The 9,998-nt window shown below is 37.8% G+C and overlaps 1 pseudogene; it reads right to left on the bottom strand.

Moving 5' to 3' along the window:
• Positions 1-301: 301 nt before the first annotated feature.
• Positions 302-1,713, bottom strand: LOC131819295 (elongation factor 1-alpha 1-like; annotated as a pseudogene).
• Positions 1,714-9,998: the final 8,285 nt, after the last annotated feature.

Raw genomic sequence — 9,998 nt, 5'->3', positions numbered from 1 at the left:
TTAACCAGTCTTTTGCTATTAAACTTAAATGGCCAATTGACACAAACAGTTCTGAGACCCTTCTTCCACCACTGATTAAAACTGAGGTGGCAGGGGCACCTGGGTGGCTCAGTGGGTTAAGCCTCTGCCTTTGGCCCCGGGTCATGATCTCAGGATCCTGGGATCCAGCTCTGCATTGGGCTCTCTGCTCAGAGGGGAGACTGTCTCCACCACTCTATTTGCCTGCCTCTGTGTCAAAAAAATAAATAAAATCTTAAAAAAAAAAAAAAAAAGACTGGGGTGGCAGGTATTGGGGAAAATATTCATTTAGCCTTCTGAGCTTTCTGGGCAGACTTGGTGACCTTGCCAGCTCCAGCTGCCTTCTTGTCCACTGCTTTGATGACACCCACATCTGTCACCATCTGTCTCATGTCATGAACAGCAAAACGGCCCAGAGGAGGATAGTCAGAGAAGTTCTCAACACACATAGGCTTGCCAGGAACCATATCAACAATGGCAGCAACACCAAATTTCAAGAACTTGCAACCATCTTCCAGCTTTTTTCCAGAATGATGATCTATCTTCTCCTTCAGCTCAGCAAACTTGCAAGCAATGTGAGCTGTGTGACAATCCATCACAGGTGCATATCCAGCACTAACTTGGCCTGGATGGTTCAGGATAATCACCTGAGCTTTGAAGCCAGCTGCTTCCATTGGTGGGTCATTTTTGCTGTCACCAGCCACATTGCCATGACGAACATCTTTGACAGATACGTTCTTGACATTGAAGCCCACATTGTCCCTAGGAAGAGCCTCACTCAAAGCTTCATGGTGCATTTCAAGACTTGACTTCAGTTGTAACATTGACTGGAGCAAAGGTGACCACCATGCCAGGTTTAAGACCACCAGTCTCCACTAGGCCCACAGGGACAGTACCAATACCACCAATTTTGTAGACGTCCTGGAGAAGCAGATGCAAGGGCTTGTCATTTGGATGAACTGGTGGCAGAATGCAATCCAGAGCTTCAAGCAGTGTGGTTCCATTGGCATTCCCATCTTTATGGGTGACCTTCCATCCCTTGAAACAAGGCATGTTAGCACTTGGCTCCAGCATTTGTCACCATTCCAACCAGAAATTGGCACAAATGCTACTGTGTCGGGGTTGTAGCTAATTTTCTTAATGTAGGTGCTGACTTCCTTAATGATTTCCTCGTATCCCTTCTGGCTGTAGGGTGGCTCAGTGGAATCCATTTTGCTAACACCAACAATTAGTTGTTTTACACCCAGTGTGTAAGCCAGAAGGGCATGCTCATGGGTCTGCCCTTTCTTGGAGATACTGGCTTCAAATTTGCCAACACCAGCAGCAACAATCAGGACAGCACAGTCAGCCTGAGATGTGCCTGTAATCATGTTTTTGATAAAGTCTCTGTGTCCTGGAGCATCAATTATGGTTACATAATACTTGCTAGCCTCGAATTTCCACAGGGAGGTATCAATGGTGATACCATGTTCACGTTCAGCTTTCAGTTTATCCAAGACCCAGGCATAGTTGAAGGAGCCTTTTCCTATCTCAGCAGCCTCCTTCTCGAATTTTTCGATAGTTCTTTTGTTGATCCCACCATATTTGTAGATCAGATGACCAGTAGTGGTAGACTTGCCCGAATCTACATGTTCCATGACAACAATGTTGATATGAGTCTTTTCCGTCCCCATTCTGGTTTAGGTTGAGTGGTGGTTTTCATGACACCTGTATTCTAGCAGCAAACCCATTGCAAAAAAGCTAGAATGACTATTTTGAAAAAGACAAGAGGAACCAGGTGACAGGAAGAATATAGAAGAAAGGGAATCCTTGCACACTACTGGTATGAATATAAACTAGAAATGCCATTATCAGAACCAGTACAGAGATTTCTCAAAAAATTAGAAATAAGCTACCATATGATCCAACAATTCCACTTCTGGGTATATATCCAAAGGAAATGAAAATAGAATATTAGAGATATATATGTACTCCCATGTTCATTACAGTATTAATCACAATAGCCAAGATATGGAAACAACTTAAGTGTCCATCAAAGGTTGAGTGAATAAAGAAAATGGATGCACATGCAACATGCACATGTATGCATAATAGAATATTATTCAGCCATAAGAAAGAAATCCTGCTGTTTGCAACATTATGATGGAGCTCAAGGGTCTTATATTAAGTGAAATAAAGTCAGACAGAGAATGATAAATAATGCATGCTATCATTTGTATGTGGAATCTAAACACACACACACACACACACACACACAATGTTGAACTCATAGAAACTGAGAAACAGGGCTCCTCTTTTACAGAAAGGAAGTGAACAGGCTAGAAAGAATGGGGTAAAGAGGAATGAGAAGGCAAGGTGAGATCATCAGATCTAGGAAATGTTTTTGCTGAAGTCTGCTGATTTCAGGAAGAATGGCTAAAGAGACATTTTTGCATTTTTCAGTGACTGCTCCAAGGAACATCAAGGTCCCAGAGCTGCAGAGTGAAAGGGGTAGTGAGTGTGAGCAGAGTCCAGACTAGTTAGGTTAATAGTAGGTATTTTTGTACAGACTGGTCAGTGAAGGCAGTCCAGCTAATCATGAGTCAAAGAGGAAGAATGTAGAGGGTCTTTGATCTCATCATAGGCAAACAATCCACAAGTTCCTAAGTGATATGGGGAAGGGTGGCTCTTTGTAGTAAGCAGTTTCCTTGATCAGTGCTGTTTTACAGGAGTTCAAGGCTTCAGTAAAGTTCAACATTGTCAGGTCCTTTAGTTCCAGGACTTGAAGTGGAAATTGTCCCTTCATCATTTAAAGATGTGTATCCTACTCAGCTGGGTGATTTTTCACCTAATATAATTGTTGTTTGCCCTACTTTCTGTTTTTCTTTGAAACCATCTGGTTTTTCCTCCTGAGCCTTCACATTGAGTTGTTTTAGTCATTTGCTTTAAAAAGTTTCTCTGTGAGAAGAATTTGAATTTTTTTCAATAGGAAATGTTAACTCATTTATACACAGTGTAATAAATAATTTATTTCATTTCTGTCACTATTGCACAATTACTAGTTTACTTTTTCCAGTGTTTTCCATTTTTTATATGGGGCCATTATTTTTATTTCAATAAGCTTTTTTTTCTGATTATTTGGAAAGCGTACATTACATTTTAGATTCTGTACATGGTAAAAACATAAAGTTATATGCTTTAACTATCATTTGGCTTAATTTTCCTTCCCACTTAACACCATTTTAAAAAATACATAAAGGATTTAAATCACCATAACATATCTAGTCAGCGGTCAGAATAGATCCTTTTTTTGGCTTGTAATAAACTCCACAATCAGCTAGCTGCTAGTCTTGAGATTAAAAAAATATATATTTAAATATATTATCTGTTCTACTTCTTGTTTGCAATACAAATAATTACCACTATATTTATTGTCTTACTAGTTTTATATATTTTTGATTTTCTGATTATTAATATTCATAATAGTGTTGTGTATTGAAGAAGTGCTACATTTATACTAAATCTGATTCACTTTTTTTTTTTCAAAGCAACTATGATTATAGCTTTGCTTTGTTGCCTTTTTTTTGGACGCGATATGGTTCAGAATGATTAGACTGCATTATTTTCTTTTTATCTTGATCATAACAAAATGGAAATTCTATGACTCAACACAGTTTAACTGCAGAGAAGAGTTTTCTCTGTCCTTTATTATCTCTTAAAGGCAATGACAAAATAACTTAGACAGTTACAGTTTACAGTATTTTTACTGTTATATGCTATAAGCAACATAGTTTATATCTGAGTATGTACATGCATACATACTTAGACAGATGTACATCTAAGTAAATGAAAAAAAAATAAAAGTAACATTTAAAATATGCAAAAACAACAGATACTTTTGTTCTGTTTTCTTTAATTTTTTAAATCCTGTCCTGACACAATACATTTATTTCAAGATCCAGTATTTAAAGATATTCTGCAGTTTAATCTACATTTAATGGACTGAATGAGATTATGATACACTGTTCTGGCACTCAAAGAAATTTTAATTGTTAAACTATTTGAGGACCTGAGCTGACGTTGTTCATTCTTGGCAGGGGCAAAAGGAGAAGAAGGCTGCCACTGCTTTCAGCTGAGTCTCAGTAGGAAGTTTTGGTCTACCACTTTAACTAGTTACCTCTGTTTATTGGGTTCCCTGGGGGTAGAGTGAGCATACAGATTGAGTAGATGAGGAATCTATTCATATTCCCCCCTCCTCCTTAGTAACATTTTCTAGGCAAATTCCCATTAAGCATTGCCCAGGGGAATCCTTGTAGAGTTAAAGGAATGGGCCCTCTCCTGAATAGTACACATAGAATAATCACCAGGAAACAAGTACAAAGAAAACTTCAAGCTTGGAATGGATTTTTTTTTTTTTTCTAGTTCAGAATCTTAGACATCTTTGGCAGGATATTTCAAACTTTTCTTTTTAAAGGTTTTATTTTTTTACTTGACAGCAGAGATCACAAGTAGGCAGAGAGGCAGGCAGAGAGAAAGAGGAGGAAGCAGGATTCCTATGAAGCAGAGAGCCCGATGTGGGGCTCTATCCCAGGGCCCTGGGATCATGACCTGAGCCAAAGGCAGAGGCTTTCACCCACTGAGCCACCCAGGTGCCCTGATATTTCAAACTTTTAGTCAGACCTATTTAATTTCCAGAAAATAAAATTGATGGATCTCAATCAACACTATTTTAAATGAATGAGGAATGAGGAGAAAATTCCAGAGAGCATCACACATAGTGTTTCAGAAGAATTTCTGTCCTTGTGTTACGTTGTGTTGTGTATGATATGTGTAAAGATCATGATGGAAAATGATGTCCACATTCTGGGTAGTAACTGTCAAAATTTGAAAGCCCCTGCCTTGTAAGAGATTGTGTACAAACTTTAACCCCAGTTTGCGTCAGAAAAATATTGATGACATTATTTTCTTCTATCCCCCAAATGGGAAAAGTCATTACATGGCGCCAGCTAGAGGAATTTATGTCTATATTTTGGACATTTTCCCTCAAATCCTGTTTCTTACATCACTTACATTTTTGCTAAAGAATTATTTGTTCCCTTAACATTCTCTCCTGACAGCCAATCATCCATTTCAGTCTCTATATTGTCTGCCCATCTTTTATCTCCAGCTTCATAAAGTACACATGTTGTTTAACCTCACGGGAACCTCTAAGGAGATACTACAGAAAATTTCTCTCTCTCAAGTAGTATGTTCTTTTCCTTCTACTATGTTACCTGTTACCTCAACTTTTTTTATATCGATCTTTTCTACGTTTTTTTTTCTCCGCTCCCTCCCCTGGTAACCCATCCTTGAATATAACAAGTCTATCTCACTATTCTATTACCTACCAAATACTATAAGGGAATTTACCTTGATTCCTTTACATATTTTTCTAGATGGGATTAGATTTTTAGTATCAGATCAAAAACTTGAGTGCTAATGGGTATAAGTCAATGTCAGTAACCGTAGAGATCCATAATAGGAGAGACAGAGGAGAACTATGGAAAGGTTATTTCTTAGGAGGAAAAAGTGTATGTTAATATGTCTTTGTAGGTCTCTTTCCCTCTTACACTTTATTAGGCAGAAATTTAGGAGAGATTTAGAAAGTGAGTGCTCTGTTTCCCTTTCTCCCTCCCTTAGGAAGTTTTTCTTTTTTTTTTTTTTCTTTCTTCTTTTGTGTACCCTTTCTTTTGTCTTTTCCTCTCCCCTGCCTTTTTTAAAATGGGGTGGGTTTTTTTTTGTTTGTTTGTTTGTTCGTTTTTGCATTTTAATATCTGTTTTTATCATTTCTGGGAGTGAGAGATTACATAGTGTTAAAACTTTACTATTTTTCCAGAAATACTTATCATTTTACCTTTGATACGTCTGTGCCTGAATTTGAGTAAAATTTGCAATAGTGCTCAATGTCCTATCTATAAGAAATTTTGTTTTCTATGGTTTAATTAAAATAATTTTCCATTTTAAGTCTTAGAAGTTTAAACCCATTAGGGTTTTCAGAGATACAACAGATGAACTGAATGCCATTTGTGTCAGGTACTCTGCTAAGCCTTTTATATACATGTGACAAAAATCACCAGCATCCCTTTTCCATTCTTGAGCACATGGATTATATTTTGCAGAATTGCTTGTAGATGGATCTAGTCATAATGACTAAGGTCTCTATGTAAGAAGTAATTCACCACTGAGGGCCTTGCTCATACAAACTGCCATGTGTACCTCTCCCTTTTCTTTCTCTCTCTCTCTCTTTTTTAAAGCAGACTCAGCAGTGGCTAGACTAGCTCCCTGATAACCTCATGATGGAGAGCCACTCACTTGACCTGAATACACACCCAATAATTTTACATGAATAGAAAAAAAAAATTGCTAATCTGTTAAACCACTAGAATGGAATCTTATTGTTTGGACAGTATAGTCTCTTTTTTCCTGTCTCATTCTGTTATCTGGACAATACTGATTCTACCAATGAAGAATCTTAATTATTTGAGGTGAAAGTGCAAAAGTCCATATTTTAAATTCTGTTTGCTAACACCAAAACCCATGTTCTACTCTGCCTCATTTACAGCTGTTTGTAACCAGCTTACTGATGAGTATCGGCTTAGGGGAACAGAAACTTGAAATAGCTTCATTTTCTTTTTCCCCCATGAATATCAATACCTGTGCTCTGATAAATCTTCATTTCCCTACAAGGTATTAGGAAGTCATGGCCATATCTTATCCGAACTCTATGGGTTTGTAAATATTGTGCATTATCAAAACAGAGATTTTGATTTTTAAATGATTATTCTGTTCATCTAAAAATAATTCAATTAAATTAACTTAAAATGTTTCTCCTATATTCCCCTCACTACAGTTTAGTTGTGCTGCTAGTTTTAGGTGCAGAAAAACATGGGCTTTGCCAGGCATGGTTTGACTATGTCTCAGGAAAGAAACACCTGGGTTAGACCTACCTCTGATATTTACTAGTGATGTAACCCTGGACAATTATGTCATTTCTCTGAGCCTCAGACTTTTCACCGATAAAATGTTGGTAATGAGGGGTCCCTGGGTGGCTCAGTCAGTTAAGTGTCTGACCCTTGATCTCAGCTCTGGCCTTGATCTTAGGGTCATGAGTTCAAGCCCTATCCTGGGCTCCATGCTGGGAATTGCACCTACTTAAAAAAAAATGATCATATATATATATATATATTGTCTATTCAGTAGGGTATGTGTAGATTAAATGAATTAACTATGTACAAAATCAAGCACATTATAAAGCTTCAACAAGTGTTCAAGTTGTAAACTTTCTGGTAAACGTTCTGATTGTTTGCCTTGGTTAGTGACATTATGCCACACTCCTCTGTGCCACCATCATGTCGCTCCCCACTGGGATCATCAAGACAAGGTTGTGGCCCCAGTCCTGTTATTTTTCAATGCCAACCCCTAGAAATGTGGCCTCATTCATCTCCTACATTATTTAGGAACTGCTCTTTTATGGTGGAGAGGAATGGTCCTGCTCTGCTCTTATCCTCTCTAAAATACTTTCCTGGATGTTTTTCACCACTGCCCAACATTACATGTGATGTCATTACTTTTCCCCCACTAGCAGAAGGAAAATGTTGATAACCTCCTTGATTCTGGATTTTTTTTTTAAGAAGATTTTATTTATTTATTTGACAGAGATCACAAGTAGGCAGAGAGAGAGAGAGGAGGAAACAGGTTCTCCGCCGAGTAGAGAGCCCAACGTGGGACTTGATCCCAGGATCCTGAGATCATGACCCGAGCTGAAGGCAGAGGCTTAACCACTGAGCCACCCAGGCACCCCATTGATTCTGGGTTTTATAAAGGGAAAGAACCTTACCTTTTCTATGGGAAAGCAGGAAATAGAATGACCTCTCTCTACAAAAGGAGTCTGCTTTCCCTCAAAATATGACCTCCTGTCTCCAAGAATTCCTCTTGCTTATATCAGTAGGAGTGACACAAGTAGGGCAATGGATAAACTCCAGTACCAAATATTCTCTTCTCAGTTGGCATGTAGGAAACTGAATGTTTCTCTCTCTCTCTTTTTTTTTTTATGATTTTATTTGTTTATTAGAGAGAGAGAGCACACTGAGAAAGAGCACAAGGCTGAGCAGAGAAAGGGGGAGGGGCAGAGGGAGAAGCAGACTCTCTACTTAGTTGAAGCCAGACTCAGGGCTCAGTCACAGAATGCTGGGATAATGATCTGAGCTGAAGGCAGACACTCAACTTACTGAACTACCCAGGTGCCCCTGAATGTATTTTATTTATTTATTTATTTTTTAATATTCAGTTAGCCAATGTATAATACATAATTAGGTTTGTTTGTATGTTTGTTTGTTTTTTAGAATTTATTTATTTGACCGAGAGTGAGAGAAGGAGAGTGAGTACAAGCAGGGGGAGTAGCAGACGGAGAGGGGGAAGCAGGCTCCCTGCTCAGCAAGGAGCCCGATGCGGGACTCAATCCCTGAGATCATAACCTGAGCCGAAGCAGAAGTTTAACCCACTGAGCCACCCAGGTGCCCCCATAATTAGTTTTTGATTTAGTGTTCAACAATTCATTAGTTGTGTAACATCACTAGTCATCAGCAAAATACAAATCAAAACCATGAGATACCACCTTACACCAGTTAAAACGGCAAAAATTAACAAGAAGGAAACAACAAATATTAGTGAGGATGTGGAAAAAGGGGAACCCTCTTACACTGATGGTGGGAATGTAAGTGTGGTGCAGCCACTCTGGAAAACAGTAAGGAGGTTCCTCAAGACATTCAAAATAGAGCTACCTTATGATCCAGCAGTTGCACTACTAGGTATTTATCCCAAAGATACAGATGTGGTGAAAAGAAGGGGCACATGCACCCCAATGTTCATAGCAGTACGTCCACAATAGTCAAACTGTGCAAGGAGCTGAGATGCTCTTCAACAGATGAATGAGTTAAGAAGAGGTGGTTCATATGTAAAACCGAATGTTAACTCAGCCTTCAGAAAGAATGAATACTCACCATTGACATCAACATGGACGGAATTGGAGGGGATTATACTAAGTGAAATAAGTCAAGCAGAGAAAGACAATTATATATGGTTTCACTCATATGTAGAACATAAGGAATAGGATGAACGTCTTTTATTTATTTATTTATTTATTTATTGACTTTTAAGATTTTATTTGAGAGAGAGAGAGCATGCACACACGCACAAGCAGGGCATGGGACAGAGAAAGAGGGAGAAGCAGACTCCCACTGAGCGAGTAGCCCAACATGGGGCTTGATCCCAGGACTGGGATCATGACCAGAGCTGAAGGCAGATGCTTAACTGACTCAGCCACCCAGGTACCCCAGTGTCTTTTATTCTTAACTGTGGAGTTCAATTGTCACCTGCAGAGCAACAAGACCCAACTCAGAACTAACACCACCTGGTTACATTTTAATTAATGATTTGGTCAAACTGAAATCAGGAAATCACCTTGTGATATAGCTTGGCTTTAAAACCTGTCTGCAGAAGTGCCTGGTCCATGCCCTACGTTGGGCGCCATGCTGGGAGTGGAGCCTACTTTAAAACAAACAAACAAACAAAAACAAAGAACAAAAAAATCTTCAGGCTCTCAGGACAATGTTCTTTCTAGAACTTTTTAAGTGCCTCTACAATGTTTTCACATAGAAACAAATGAAAAAGCAAATACATACATATGTATAAATATACATATGTATGTAGTTGCCTTTTTAATTTTTTATTTAAATAACATATTTTAGAAAATAATTTTAATAAATTATATTTAAATAATGGATATAAGTATATTGTTAAATAGATTACCTATCAAATATATTATTAAATAAATATTTATTATAAATGTATTTATTAAGTGTATATTAAATAATATATTATTTTAAAATAAATATAAAAAATAAATATAAATATAAATAATATGTTTTAAAAAATATTTCAATAAAAAAGCAACTATATATATA

This window comes from Mustela lutreola, chromosome 1 (assembly GCF_030435805.1).
Source record: "Mustela lutreola isolate mMusLut2 chromosome 1, mMusLut2.pri, whole genome shotgun sequence".
NCBI lineage: Eukaryota > Metazoa > Chordata > Mammalia > Carnivora > Mustelidae > Mustela > Mustela lutreola.
The sequence above is the reverse complement of the archived record's forward strand: the minus strand, read 5'-3'. Positions and strand labels throughout refer to the sequence as shown.